Below are 16,053 nucleotides of genomic sequence, written 5' to 3'. Positions count from 1 at the left end.
TTTTTTAGTTTGTATCGTGGCTGTAGCCCCCTCCCTCATCTCCTTCCAGTCCTAACTCTCTTTATCTTCACTCCCATCATGTCCCTCCCCTAGTCCACTGATAGGAGAGGTCCTCCTCCCCTACTATTTGAGCCTAGCCTATCAGGTCTCATCGGGACTGTCTGGATCCTCTTTCTCTGTGGTCTAGTAATGCCACCTCACCAGGGGGAGGTGATCAAAGAGCAGGCAATTGAGTTCATGCCAGAGACTGACCCTGCTCTCCTTACTAGGGGGTTCCATATGGAGACTGAGCTGCCTATGACCTACATCTGAGTAGGAGGTCTAGGTCCTCTCTATGCATGGTCCTTGGATGATTCATTAAACTTAAAGGGGCCTCTGGGCCCAGGTTATTTGGCTCTGTTGGTCTTCTTGTGAAGCTTCTGTCCCCTCTAGGTCTTTCTATCTCCCCCTTCTTCCATAAGGTTTCCTGCACTCTGCCCAAAGTTTGGCTCAGCATCTATTCGATATCCTGCTGGGTAGTCTTGCTGAGGTCCTCTGTGGAAGGATCCTATCCTTTCCCCTATCTTTTCCCACTTCTGATGTCTATTCTGTTTGTCCTTCTGAATGAGGATTAAGCCTCTTCCCTAGGGTCTTCCTCGTTGTTTAGTTTCTTTATTATATGGCTATATCCACTTATAAGTTACCTCACTTCTGCTTCTGGGTTACCTCACTCAGGATGATCTTTTCTAGTTTCATCCATTTGCCTGCAAACTGCATGATTTTCTTGTTTTTTAAAATTGCTGTGTAGTATTCCATTGTGTAAATGTACTACACTTTCTGTATCTATTCCTCAGTTGAGGGGACTTCTAGCTTGTTTCCAGATTCTGGCTATTAAAAATAAAGCTGCTATGAACATGGTTGAACAGGTGTCCTTGGTGGATGGTGGAGCATCTTTAGGGTATATGCCCAGGAGTGGTATAGCAGTATCTTGATTCCTAATTTTCTGAGAAAGCACCAGATTGATTTTCAAAGTGATAGACAAGTTTACAGTCCCATCCGCAATGAAGGTGGGGTCATTTTTCTCCACATCCTCTACAGCATGAAAACCATACAATGAAAAAAAAAAAGATAGCATCTTTAACAAATGGTTCTGGTCTAACTGATTGTCTACATGTAGAAAAATGCAAATAGATCCATATTTATCACCCTGCACAAAACTAAAGTCCAAGTGGATCAAAGACCTCAACGTAAAACCAGACACACTAATCCTGTTAGAAGAAAAAGTGTGGAAGAGCCTTGACCTCATTGGCACAGGAGACAACTTCCTGAACAGAACACCAACAGCACAATCAATAAATGGGACTTCCTGAAACTGAAAAGCTTCTGTAAAGTGAAGGACACTGTCATCAGAACAAAACAACTGCCTACAGACTGGGAAAAGATTTTCATCAACCTTACATCTGACAGAGGGCCAATATCCAGAATATATTAAGAATTCAAGATGTTAAACAGGAATAAATCAAGTAACCCAATTAAAAATGGGGTACAGAGCTACACAGAGAATTCTTAGTAGAGGAATATGGAATGGCAGAGAAACACTTAAAGAAATGCTAAACATCCTTTGTCACCAGGGAAATGCAAATCAAAATGACCCTGAGATTTCACCTTACACCCATCAGAATGGCTAAAATAAAAAACTCTAGTTATGTCAGTATCTTTTAGCATAGTTTGATGTTGTCCACAGGATGCTTGTTTTGCTAGCATGCGTGGAATCTTGCACCAAAATTCTAGAGCCCTCCTGTAGTAATAATCTGTTCAGGAAGAGCTTACCTTCAAGGAGCTTCTTGGTGGGTCAGATGTGGAGCTATGAAGTTGAAGTCAAAGGTACAGTGAAGTCACCATGCTGTTGGAGATGCCAAGATTATTGAGGAGATGCAGCAAGGAGTGCAATTTCTCAAGAGAGAGCGTGTGTATGGTGCTGGTTAGAGTTGAGAAGGTCGGGGCTACTCAGCCTCACTGTAGCCTGGTCGATTCCAGCAAAAGCTTTTGATGTCAGATATGCTGTCATAGGCTTGTTGTTTGCCCTTTTGGGCTTGCTTTGATCTAACCTATCCCTGATATGCCCATATTATTTTCTTTAGGAATGGAGGTGTTTTTTATTTATTTTTTTTCTTTTGGTACCATTGTTTGTTGGAACTTAAGGGCTCACATTTCAGAACCGTCTTGAGTCTTCAAAGAAATTTTGGACTGTTGAGGACTTTGAAGTTGGACTGAATGCATTTGTTAATAATTAGATGGCTATGAACATATTTGGGGCAGAGATGGAATATGACAGTTTGAATATGTTCCCTACAGTCACATGTCTTTGAATACTTGTTCCTAGTTTGTGTCACTGTTTTGAGAATCTAGTGGAAGTAGGTGATGGTGGGCTTTGAAATTTCTTGCGTAGTACCACTCTGGCTTTCCGACTGCTGAGGCTGTTTAACCAGCCACCACCTGTTTTTGGCATCATGTCTTCCTCCCCATCACGGGCAGTATACCTTGAAATATGAGCCAGAATAAATCTGATGTCTTTAATTTTTTTCTCTCAGGTCAGAAGAAAATTAACCAATACCAGCCCTCAGTCACTTCTTACTCTCAGAAAGTATTGAAAGTATTTATACTGCTCTAAAAATAGCAAGGGGTTTTAAGTAGATGATGTGATTAGCCCTTCGTTAGTTAGCTAATTCATTGACTTACAAGATATTCAATGCCCATTGTAACTCAAGATTGGCTGTGGAGAGTTGAGCTAAGCTGGTGTCACTGTTAAGGAACCTTCTGTCCAATTGAATAATAATGTCGTACATAATGCTAAATATAACCCTAAAGGTTACAACCATGTCTTGAATGGTTTTGGAAGCCTGTATGGGGTGGTGTAAGGATAAAGAAAGGCAGGCGCATGTGCAGGAAGTCTGGGATCAGGTGGGCATGTGCAGGAAGTCTGGGATCAGGTGGGCTGTGCTCTCTCTGTTGCAGCAGCACCAACTGTGGACAATAACCTGCAAGGCCAGCATGTTAGTAGTACAACAGCAGAAGGAGCAGTTAGGGGCTCTCGGTCGGGGTGGTCGCCAGCTGCAGTCCTCCAAGAGGAGTGGCTTCAGTTGCTACTTGTGTACACACTGGTCAGCTCTCATACTTGGACCAGAGGAAGGCTTTACTGCTCTTCTGAACCTTCTCTGGGAAAAGGCTTTACTGGTTCCCATGGATCAGAACGAGCAGGGTCTTTGACACAGAAAGAAAAATAACCTATACTTAGACAAGAGAATCTTGGGAGTGAAAGTCTCTGAACTCTCTCAACAGACATGTTGTTTGGTTAAGCCCAAGAGGGGAATCAGGAGTTACTTGTTAAAGGCCAAACCCAAAGGAGCTGGAGAAGACTGTCCAGTTGTCTTTTGAGTGCTCACACTGCTGCTGCCAGCTTGCTTCACACAGGAAGCTCTGTGGTCATAAGATTTTTTTTTTTTTAATTTCATATCACCTCTAAAAACACATAAACATATTCAGTTCAGTTTGCATTCTTGTAACAAAGGAGATGAATCCTGACCTACAACTGTGCAAGCTTTTGTGTGTTTGTCTCATTCACCACTTCCCGTTTCCCGGAGCACAGAACTTAATTATTGTTTTCTATAACCACAAATGACAAGCTGTGTTTCACTGAAAATCATTTGTTTTCTGGGTATAAGACAGGATCTGGTTTTGTTGCTGTTGTTTTCTAATTCCTGATTTATTTTTTCCTCATGGCCTGCAGGTTGAGTCTCGTGTGCAGATCTATGCCTTTGGTTACACTATGCAGAACTGTGCTTTTTCTTCATGTGTAGACTTGTGCCTTTTGTTGCAGTGTGTAGATCTGCACCTTTTCTTACAGTCCTTACCAAACTCAGTGTATGACACTAGGAAAACAAAACTTGAAGTTTAGCAAAAGAAACCAGGAGAAAGGCAGACGTGAAACCGAACAATTTTAGCTTTAGCAGCATCTTCAGACCCATTAGCAAAATAAAATTATTATGACTGTTTTGATATGCACAACATCTTCATCTGAAGATAACAGACATTTGCTTTTGCATGCTTAACACAGTTGATAGTGAATGATACTCAGAAGCTAGTTGTTTTTTTGGGTCTACTCTGAACAGAGTCAAAGACTAATTCGGGATGCGGGGTGCATGCTTGTGTGTGTGTGTGTGTTGAGTACAAAGCTAAAAACTACCTGCATGTCATTTTGCTGAATACATTAGGTTTATTTGAACATTAGCCAGATTTTCTGATGAGTACCAGAGAAGAAAAAAAAAATTCCAAGTGTAGTGGACTGTAAGTATCTCAAGTTGCTATTAATTGCATTTGTCCTATATTCAATGAAATTATGTTTTATTGGTTGTCATGGTTTTAGAACACTATTAATGAGAAAGCTATGGTAATCTCTAAATGTCACTTTCTGTGTTTTTCTATGTTTTAAAGAAACATTTTTACCTTTTTCCATATTACATTATTTTTATATAATAAATTTTATATTCATTTGAATCATTTTTTGGTATCATAATTGCAAATTAATCCCTTCCTGCTCCTTCTCCAAGCCCTCTCTTATGCTCCCCTTGCTGTCGTAGGAAGATCACTTTAAAAATGTCCTCTCTATCCTTGTCTACATAAAACGATGTCAATGTTTCTAAGTGCTATCAAGTATAATGTTGTTGAGTATTCAGAACATAGAACAGTAGAGCAGCCAGAGTTACCACAATTTTTCACGAAATTAGGTCTTCTAATTCCGTAAATTGGTTTTATACATACAGCAAGTAGCCCTTGTAAGAAGTCCATACAGAGCATGACAAAAAACGTTTCCTTAGACTAATGGTAAAACACAGTACTCCCTTGTCAGCTTAGCAGGCTTCAGGCCTGGAATTCAGTACACTGCATTGCTGAATCAAAACACACCCCAGCCCCAAAGACAACTCTCTGGTATATTTAATTGTTAGTCTTAATAGCTGGCTTCCCACTCGGTCTCCCTCCCTCCCTTTCTTCTTGTGTATATCCACTTCTCTGTGTGCAGATATGCTTGCAGCCTCACATACGTACAGGCCAGAAATTGACATTAGGAGTCTTCCTCAATCTATCACCCTAACTTTGGAGACAGGGTCCCTCACTGAGGCAGGAGCTGACTGATTCAACTAGACTAGCTAGCCAGCACACTTTAAGCATTCTCCTGTTTCTGCTTCCCTGGTGATGGGATTAGATATAGTCACCACCACAACTGCCATTTTATGTGTGTGCTAGGGATCTGACCTCAGGTCCTTAAGCTTGTGTGGCGAGCACATTAGCATTGAGCCACCTCACTGAAACCCTTCCCTTCATTTTCTTGATCTACAGCCTGCCCTGGATCTCATCAGAACTCATCACATAGTCCACACTTTTTAAAACCTTCAACCATGCTACCTTGGCTTCTGAATTGCAGGATTATGCCATGGGTAGCCATGCCCAGCTTTAGTTGATTTTAGTAAACAGGCACAGACTGAGAAGTTTTGTTTTATAAATCAAGATAATAGTCTAAATGCTTACTATAATTATATAATTATTGTACATTATATATATATATATATATATATATATATATATATATATATCTTGCTGTAATTCTACTTTCTTGATGGATTGTTTTGGTCCAGTGAGAGGACATGTGAATTGGGAAAAAAAAACCACTAATATTTACTAAGGCTTCATGTAATAGTTGAGTTAGGAGATACATTTCAGCTGTTTGCCTGTGGTATAATTCTACTTTAGAGAACAAAATGGTAGGTTATTCTGTTGTCCTAATGGCTTCAGCTGAGTTATGATTCTAGGGTGTGGTGGTTCTATAATAACTGAAGCAAAATACACCCTTGAGCTTACGAATAAATTATCCATGGACTTTTGTTACCTGAAAACTTGTTTCAGAGGTTTACTACTAGAATGTGTCCATCTGCATTTTCTTTCTTACATTGATACTCTGCAACTATGGTGACTCCACAGTATTGGCGAGTCAAAGTCCCCAAGGTGTGGCTGGGCATTTAAAGCCCCCACAATGCATACTGAACTTCCATCTCTCAAATATATTGTTTTTGTGTTCCAGCACATTCTCTTATTTGTGCCTTGAAATTAAGTAGTTTTCACTTGTCCTTTGTAACAGCCTACTTGTTGATTTTATGTTTGGAAGCTCAATATCTTCTTGCTGTTTGCATGGAGATGGCTTCAGTTTTGTCTTCAGATCTCTGCCTGGGCCCACTACCTGTGGTGTCAGTCTGCATATCTCACTTTGTACTGTGATCAAGCACGTCACCTTCACCATCTCTTCTTACAGGTCCCGCATACAGATTTGTGTACATATGTGTGTATGTGTGTAAATCATTGCGGTTAATGCTGATAGAAGTATGCGGAAACAAACTTCTGGAATATCTCTTTGCCTGGAACTTAGCCAGATACATTTCTCTAGATAAATAGGTCGCTGCCGGGTACCATCAATCATGTGAAGAATTGCGAAGAGTTTCAAACACCAAGCACACTCAGGAAGGTGTAATTGATTTCATAACCAGTCAGAAAGCACTGTGTTCACAAGAGGAGAGCATTCACGGGTTGGCGTGATTGTGGATGCTGCAGAAATTAGCTGACGCTAGTGAGTCAGCGCTAGTGATGCAATTGCTGATGACCTGCTTTCTGTAAGTGAAGAGAGGCTGGGGTGGAGAACTGAGCTCTACACAGTGGAGCGGCAGCGGGGTGAAGGAGCGGATTCGCATGTAGCCTGGGAAGTCTTCAGAATAAGCTTCAAGATTCTCTATCGAGCTTGAATCTGCCTTTCTTCGCTGTTAAGAAATTCCTGCTTTAAAACTACCCTGAGCCCTGGGGAGATACCGATCAGTAAAAAGTGTGTGCTTTGTAAGCCCCGAGTTGAGCTCATTCCCAGAACCCATGCATGCAAACTGAGTGTGCTGATGTGTGCTTGTAGGCCCAGTGCGGGGGAGCTGGGCACAGGGGCATGTCTGGAGCTTGCGCCAGCCAGCCTAACCTGCCCTTTAAGTTCTAGGCCAGTGAGAGATAGTGTCTTTAAAAAGTGGGTGATACCGAAGGTCATCCTCTGGCCCTCATACCATGCACATACATGTGTGTGCACATCTGAACACAGATTTACCTGTGTTTAGTAGATATAATATTCCGAGATATTAAATATCTCATTAAATATTTCTGTCATGTGACTCTGTTTATATATGTTTGTTTTTTTGTAAATATAATCTACCTGTTATGTTTGCAAATAATTTGGACCTGTACACTAAATAATGCCTGTTTAGTGGGTGACTAACATTCATCTTAGAATGGAAAGTTGTTGTATGGCATGGTATATTTGTAGACAAGCAAAACAAATCTATTTCTTAATCCAGAGGAACATACACTCTAGAAAAGTAGCTTGTGCACAAGAACTGTAGTGGCATAGTTCCGGTTGCTTTTGATAGTAATTTCAAGTCAAACATGTTGTGCCTATAATTGGAATTATTTGTTTTACATAGTTTAGCTCTTGCTTATGTAGAAATTTTGAAATGGCACTAGGCGCATATGCACCTAGGTTATATCCTAATTCCGTAGAGAAGTTAAACTTTATACAAGTAAATAAAATGAGGTTATATAAATTTGGCAGGAACTTTAAATAAAATTAGTAGGAATAATAAATTAGTTTACTTTTGTCATAAACGTTCACCAGGCTGGTAGAGCTAATAAAGAAAAACAGGTGATCAGCTTCAGATGTCAAGGAAAGCAATAGTTTGGGTTTTTGTCAGAGATAACCTGGTCTTTGGACTGTTACATGTTGGTGCCTCCTTAGGGATTACTTGCTGCTGAGATAAGAGAGCCCTTTTGAACTTGTATGCCTTTAAAGGGTCTACCTTTGCGCCAGCCTGATATCTAGAGACTGGTAATATTGCTACCAATTGGAATTGTTTTAGAAATACCGACTCCTACATTTAGGAAAATGAAAAATCTGCATTATGTATAATGTTCCAAGAGATTCTCATGCACATTTAAGTTTAGGAATCGCAGCTCCAGCCATCCTCTGCATGTCATCTGAGCTTCTCAAAGGCAGAAACTCTTCCTTCACTGGTATTGACTCAGTGTTCAGTTTAGCCCTCACTGAATGCTGCCTGGTCCAATCAAGGGAACCTTACACTAATCCATTGCTGGCTAGGATTTTCTACTTTTTGTGACTTTGTGCTTTTAGCTAACACAGATTTGTTTATGTCAACTTCTAAATTTTTAACTTGCAAAGTTTTTATGCATTATTAAATATAAACAGATCACATTACTGTGTATCCCTCATAACATGTTATCTTTTGTCCCTTTATCTAGGAAATTCATACATACTGTGCTTAGCAAACACAATTTATGAGTTAGTGGCTATGATGGCCCATTTACTTACTTCCCACTAGCTACAATGTGGGCTTCGTTGGATTTGTATTGCTTGAGTGTTTTACTTTTTTTTACACACTGTACAGCTTTGGCTATTTAATATATGCATAATAAAATGGGACCTGAGTTCTTTATGAGAAGAACTCATGTTTGGTAGGACTAGCTCTGTTTTCACCTGCATTCTATACTCTTTGGTAGCTTAAACAGTATTCCCGCTGTACAGATGTTTGCATTTAGTTCATGGTGAGTCTTTATTGAATAGTCGCTATAAGGAAAACATTTAAATTTGGTATACATCTTTAATTATATTGGATATTTGGGAAATTTGTTTTAAATATTTAAATGTTTTTTTTTTTTTTTTTTTGCCAAAATATTTAGAGAAAGAAAATTTGTCTAACCGCTCCCTGTGCTATGCCTGAGAGTGGAGATGTTAGGAATGGCAGCCCTGAGTGATGCCACAGCCCTGTTAAGACACAGCCTTGTGTTGGCTCACACCCTTCTTGCTTACCTAGGATGACAAAGACACCGGTGCCATATTTCAGTTAAGTCAAGTCTCTTCACTCAAGCATAAAAATATCGATTCTTTCTAGCCAAGAAGGAAGATGTGGGACCAAAAACAATTACACTTAATTGGAAGTAATTATCAACAGCCTTGGTTTTAATAAGGAAAAGATTTATAGTTTAGCCCATGTCTATATTCATGCATGTAGCACTTATATTTAACGTAAAATACTGTTTGTATATATGTATCTTATCTGATGAATGGTGCAAAATTTTAACTGGAGTTTTAAATTAATCAAATAGTTGAGAAAATGTATTTTAATACCAGTTAAATACCTACCATTCTACAGCTAAATTTTGGGGTTTACATGACTATATCCTATGTTCTAAAAGAAGATGCTGACTTAGCAGTTACTAATTAAGTTTAACCAATATGAAAAAAAAAAACCTCAAACCTTTAAGACATTAATAAATACACAGAATACATATAGGTTCTTTCTGTCACAGCAAGAATTAGCCCAGGGACAGTAATAATGAAGGAAACCGGCCTTCAAGGTTACAAATCTTTGTGTTGAAGAGCAGAGTTGGTGGTTAGGTTTTTGAATAAGTGGATTATAAAGAGATTATAGAGGACTTTAATGATGAATTTACCATTTTAGAATTAATCTAATTGGAGTTACATAAAATGCAATGTGGAAAAAAGTGCATGTTCTTAATTAGCAAATGGAACTGTTTAAAGCCTATTAGTCTTAATATATTCTCAATATTAGGAATAGATTTTAGGATGTTCAACATAAAAGTAGAATAGTATATTAAAATATTTAAAAAGTGACAACCAAGTAAAAATAGTAGTGTGAAGATTATTTGCAAATCCTCTCCTGTCCAGTTCCCTTTTTAAAAAGCACAAGCAAAAGAAATAAAATGTGACAATTACTCTTCACTGCCAATTGGGCTGGATTTAGAGCTACCTGAGAGAAGAAGGCATAGCTTTGGATGTGGCAGTGCCGGTTTTCCCTGAAGCCTGAGGGGTGACCATGGGTTGTGGAATGGGGCTAAAACCCAGGAAGTTTTCACACTGGAGGCCATGATGAACAAATGGGGACAGGGGAGACAGTGATTACTTTCCTTCCTCTGTTTCCTGGCTTCCTGACACGCATCCTCCAGCCCACTGTGTGTCTTCTTGCATGACATGATGGGACTTCTAAACTATGTCATGTAAAATGCCTCTTCCTGTGAGCTCACAGGTCAGTATAACAGGTGTCCATGTAAATGAACAGGCTGAGATCCTGGGGCACAGTAGAGCAGAGGCCAGGGGGGAGCTGGAAAGAAATCTCTTGAATAGGAAAGCTACTAGTTCTCCACAGAGTCTCTAAGATGAAGAGTTCCTCAGAGTCCCCCTTGCTGTAAAACATCAAAGCAAGCAAAACTTAGGGATACTAAGTGACGTTTAAGTCCCCAGAAAGGCCACGCAGATGTGATGGAATCTCACCTGTAAGTTTCAGATGAAATCCGAATCAGGAGTAGCCTTTCCTGTCTGATTGACCCTCAGCTGTAAAGACAGGAGGAAAGAGATTTTCAAATATCACATCGTTGATGACACGTATGAAAATCCACTCAGTGTTGAAATCTAGCCAATACAGTGGTAGGAGGAGAATGGATGAGTGAGAGATAAAGTGAAGTAGGAAGAATGTGACCTTTAGACAGAATGGTTACTACGCACCAATTTATGAAAAAAAAGTTATTCCAAGGAAAGTCATTCTTAGAAATCGAAACAAAAAGCTCAAAGAATATCCACTGTTGAAGTTTTTCTTTCAAACAATAAAACACGGCCATGGTCACAGCTCAGTGGACAAGATGCTTGTGCAAACATCAATATCTGAGGTTACATCCTCAGAACCCACAAAAAGTCAGATGTAATCTCAGTGTTCTATTGTGAGCTCAGAGACGGAGACAGGGAGAATTCCCCAGAAGCCACTTGGCCTCCTTGCCTGGAGGAGCCGACAACAGATCCTTTTGCAAACAGAGTAGAAGGTGGGGACAGATACCCAAGGCTGTCTGACGCCATACATGTGCTGTGGCACGTACACTGCCACTTGTACATGTTTTGCCCACATACAAAACCAAACACAAGTCCACAGAACTCTTGCAGATGGATATAATTTTTTATAAAATCTGTGAAAATGAATTAAGAGGTAGGGAAGTAGTAGAAGCCCAGTTTCCTTGGATACAGATTATTGCATGTAAAATATGTAAGATCTGCAGTTACCTGATAGTATGTACAATATAATCCAGATATTGATGTGAGTGGAAATAAAGTGAGCATTTCTTTCTCTTTCACAGGAAGATATCAATACTGACTTACAAATGTATTGGGTTGTCATTAGAAGTCTAGGGTTTTTATCAAATTGGTGAGATCTTTGGTATTTAGTTTGTTTGTTTAAATTTTTGGTTTTTTTCGAGACAGGACTCACTTTCTAGACCAGGCTGGTCTTGAACTCACAGAGATCTTCCTGTCTCTGCCTCCCCAAGTACTGGGATAAAAGGAATGTGCCACCATGACCAGCTGGTGATATCTTTGTTTAACCATTAGAAATGGATTTCTCTGCATGTTAAACATTATCTCAGGTTTAACAGTGGTTTTGGTTATATTGCATTTAGTGCTCCTTCTTTTAAATTTAAAATTCATATGTATTACATTGTTTTATAAGAAATATATTCATGCTTTTAGGTAATCCTGTTCTTGTAGTTGCAACATATATTATTGATATATAGAGTTGTCAGAGTTATGGTATCCACATAATATTCAGAGATTATTCTTTGGTAATTAAAATGTATGCTATTTTCTTCACTTAAACTGCTTTTCTTTCATATTTATATGTGGCAAAGTTTTAAACCCTGGTAATCATTTGCTTGTGATAAAAACATAAATAACAGAAAAATATAAAATAAAAACATAAACTTTGTGCTTAGAAAATTCATGTATGTTTTGATGCTTAGGAGTTTATTATATGGTTCATGCTTTTATAATAGACCTCATTTATGTGTATGCAAAAGGGAATTTTTAAATTAAATCCAATTTTCTGAGTTTAGAATTCTGCATGGTAAGATCAGTTTCTGTGGCTGCCTTGATTTCCATTTGACAAATGAGAAATGAATCAGCTCCCAGGCACACGTCTTACTCTGACACAGTACCACAGATCCTGTTGAGGACCAGAGGCTCTGTGAAAAGATAATTTGCTCCCCACAGACATTGCAGTAGCAAGAACAGGAGGACAGTGCTTGCTCTCTGAAATGCAGCTCCCACAAGAGGATCACAGGTAGATTAGTCGCTGCCTGGCAGTAGAACCATTATAATCATCCTGATATTAGGGAAGTCTAACCTCATGCAAGGGATGCTGGACAAACCAGCTCATCCTTTAGTTACATGGGAGATGTATCATCCTGACTTGGGAGTGTTTTGGATATGTGCTCCAGGGAGACTGACATCGCTGTTCTTACTTTCTAAACCTTAAGTGAGTCTGCAGGAGGAAAGGCATAGATGTCGTGGGAGGTGGTCCACTGTGCAAACACCATGGGAGAGTCTGGAGGAAATGAGCTGCTGAAGCTCTAAATCATTTGGATATATTAGAGGTCCATGGACACTTTACTGACTCTTTGTAATATCTAGAAGATGTGATTTCTTGGTAAAACTTGATACACAATGGGAGTTCTGATTATGTCTGTGCTGACAGGGAAGGCTTGGTTTTGTTTCTTTAAGATCAAAGTTATCTTTGAACTTAGAATTCAGTACAAATTTTAAATGGAAATAAAATCTTAAGAGTTATCAGTGAACTAATCTAGTGCTAGGTCTTGAAACCTTCCATCTCTACCCTCTTCCGTCTCTACCTCAGTACATACTGTAGTTTATAACAGTAAACGTATGCTATTGAGTTGGGTATCTTGAGGCTACAGTTCCATGTGTAGGGAACAGCATTTTAATTTAGAAACATAGATTGTGAAGTGTGACACATACAATGCAGGAATGAACCATAAGATGTGAGTTTCTAGGACCTTATTACAGCTAGATTTTATAAAAGAATCCTATACAATAATTTTTCATGTTTATAATAGTTCATGTTTATAAGTAAAGAAAAACTCAGAGCAAGAGAATGCCAAGTTGTAAGAAATATTTTATTGGGAAAGTTTTTTTTTTTTAATAGTTGATATACTGTCCCTCTAGAGCTGGTCTAAGGTTACCACTGTTTGTTTGTTGAGGCAGAGTCTCACTGTGATGGCAAGGTTGGTATGGGGTTTACTCAGATCCACAACATCTATGCCTGAGTCCTGGGATCAAAGGTGTGTGCCAGCACACCCAGGTGAAGTACCTCTTAGAAGACAGTTTTTCTGGATCTTCTCTGTGGTTCTATTGATTGATCATTCTACTTCTATGCCAATACCATGCAGTTTTTATTACTATTGCTCTGTAATACAGCTTGAAGTCAGAGCTGGGGATACCTCCAGATGATCTGTTGTTGTACAGGACTATTTTAGCAATTCTGGGTTTTTTGTTTTTCCATATGAAGTTGAGAATTGTTCTTTCAAGATTTGTGTTGGTATTTTGATGGGAGTTGCATTGAATCTGTAGATGCTTTTGGCAGGATGGCCATTTTCACTATGTTAATCCTACTGATCTATGAAGATGGGAGATCTTTCCATCTTCTCTCTTCTTCAATTTCTTTCTACAGAGACATGAAGTGTATTTCAAACAGGTCTTTCACTTGCTTGATTAGAGTCACACCAAGATACTTTATGTTATTAGTGGCTATTGTGGAGGGTGTAGTTTCCCTAATTTCTTTCTCAGCCCTTTGTATTTCGTATATAGGAGGACTGCTAATTTTTTTTTTCAGTTAATTTTGTATCCAGCCACTTTGCTGAAGGTGTTTATCAGCTGAAGGAGTTTATCAGCTGAAGGAGTTCTCTGGTTGAGTTTTTGGGGTCCCTCATCTATACTATCATACAATCAGTACATAGTGCTACTTTGACTTCTTCCTTTCCAATCTGTGTCCCTTTGCTCTCCTTTGGTTGTCTTATTGCTCTAGCTAGGACTTCAAGTACTATGTTGAATAGATACGGAGAGAGTGGACACCCTTGAATATGGATTCTTGACTTTTGACAAAGAAGCCAAAACCATACAGTGGAAAAAAAGACAGCATTTTCCACAAATGGTGCTTGTCTAACTGGATATCTACATGTAGAAAAATATGCGAATAGATCATATTTATCACTTTGCACAAAACTAAAGTCCAAGTGGATCAAAGACCTCAACATGAAACCAGACACTAAACTAAAAAGTGGGGAAGAGCCTTGATCTCATTGGCACAGCAGACAATCTCGTGAACATAACACCAACAGCACAAGCTCTAAGATCAAAAATCAATAAATGGGACCTCATGAAACTGAAAAGCTTCTGTAAAGCAAAGGACACTCTCAACAGAACAAATCAACAGCCTACAGACTGGGAAAGAGTCTTCACCAACCCTATATCTGACACAAGACTAATATCCAGAATATATAAAGAACTCAAGAAGTTAAACAGCAACAAATCAAGTAATCCAATTAAAAAATGGGGTACAGAGCTAAAAGGAGAATTCTCAGTAGAGGAATATCAAATGGCAGAGAAACACTTAAAGAAATGCTGAACATGCTTAGTCATCAGGGAAATGAAAATCAAAATGACCCTGAGATTTTACCTTACACCCATCAGAATGGCTAAGATTAAAAACTCAAGTGAAAATACCTGCTGGTGAGGATATAAAGAAAGGGGAACCCTCCTCCATTGCTGATGGGAATGCAAACTTGTACAACCACTTTGGAAATCAATCTGGCACTTTCTCAGAAAATTATGAATAGCGCTTCCTCAAGATCCAGCTATAGCACTCCTAGGCATATATCCAAAATATGCTCAAGTATACAACAAGGACATTTGCTCAACCATGTTCGTCGCAGCTTTATTTGTAATAGCCAGAAGCTGGAAACAACCCAGATATCCCTCAACAGAGGAATGGATGCAGAAATTGTGGTACATTTGCACAATGGAATACTACTCAGCAATTAAAAACAAGAAAATCATGAAATTTGCAGGCAAATGGTGGGAACAAGAAAAGATCATGATGAGTGAAGCAGAAAGGCATACATGATATACACCCACTTAAAAGTGGATATTAGCCATATAATATAGGATTAATATGCTAAAATCTGTACACTTGAAGAAGCTAAGAAACTAAGCAAGAAGGAGGACCCTAGGTAAGATGCTCAATCTTCATTCAGAAAGGCAAATGGGATGGACCTCAGAAGAGGGAATAAAAAGGGAACAGGACAGGAGCCTACTACAGAGGGCCTATGACAGACTCTCCCCAGCAGGGTATCTAAGCAGATGCTGGGACACATAGCCAAATTTTAGGCAGAGTTCAGGGAGTCTTATGAAAGAAGGGGGAGATAGAAAGACCTAGAAGTGACAGGAGCTCCACAATGAGAGCAACAGAACCAAAAATTCTGGGCCCAGGGGTCTTTTCGGAGACTGATTCTCCAACCAAGGACCATTCATGGAGATAATCTAGAACCCCTGCACAGATGTAGCCCATGGCAGCTCAGTCTTCAAGTGGGTTTCTTAGTAATGGGAACAGGGACTATCTCTGAGCTGAACTCAGTGGCTGGCTCTTTGATCACCCCTCCCTGAGGGGGGAACAGCCTTGCCAGGCCACAGAGGAAGACAATGCAACCATTCCTTATGAGACCTGATAGGCTAGGGTGAGATAGAAGGGGAGGAGGACCTCTCCTATCAGTGGACTGGGGGAGGGGAATGGGAGGAGATGAGGGAGGGTGAGATTGGGAAGGAATGAGGGAGGTAGCCACATGTCAGGAACAAAGTGAATAAACTGTAATTAATAAAAAAAATTATAAAAAGAAGGCAGGATTTTTTCCAATGTCTTTGTTCCTAGTTGTTACTGCCCAAGTGCAGTTCCGGTTTCCCTTTAATAGACATCACTGTAATAATTTCTTATTGTTTTCCTCACTTTTAGTCATTTCAGGTAGAATGAAACCTACTGTTTAACTGTGGTGTTTAACAGGCCCTACAGTCCCCCC

At 39.4% G+C, this 16,053-nt stretch overlaps 1 protein-coding gene across 3 annotated transcripts in view; it reads left to right on the top strand.

The window, feature by feature from the left end:
- The window catches only part of Crppa (CDP-L-ribitol pyrophosphorylase A), a 279,755-nt gene that overhangs the window by 112,362 nt on the left and 151,340 nt on the right, over window positions 1-16,053 (top strand). The window lies entirely within an intron of this gene.

This window comes from Psammomys obesus, unplaced genomic scaffold, assembly GCF_907164565.1.
Source record: "Psammomys obesus unplaced genomic scaffold, mPsaObe1.curated_primary_1811, whole genome shotgun sequence".
Taxonomy (NCBI): Eukaryota; Metazoa; Chordata; class Mammalia; order Rodentia; family Muridae; genus Psammomys; species Psammomys obesus.
Note: the sequence above shows the minus strand (reverse complement) of the source record. Positions and strands in the feature narration are given on the sequence as shown.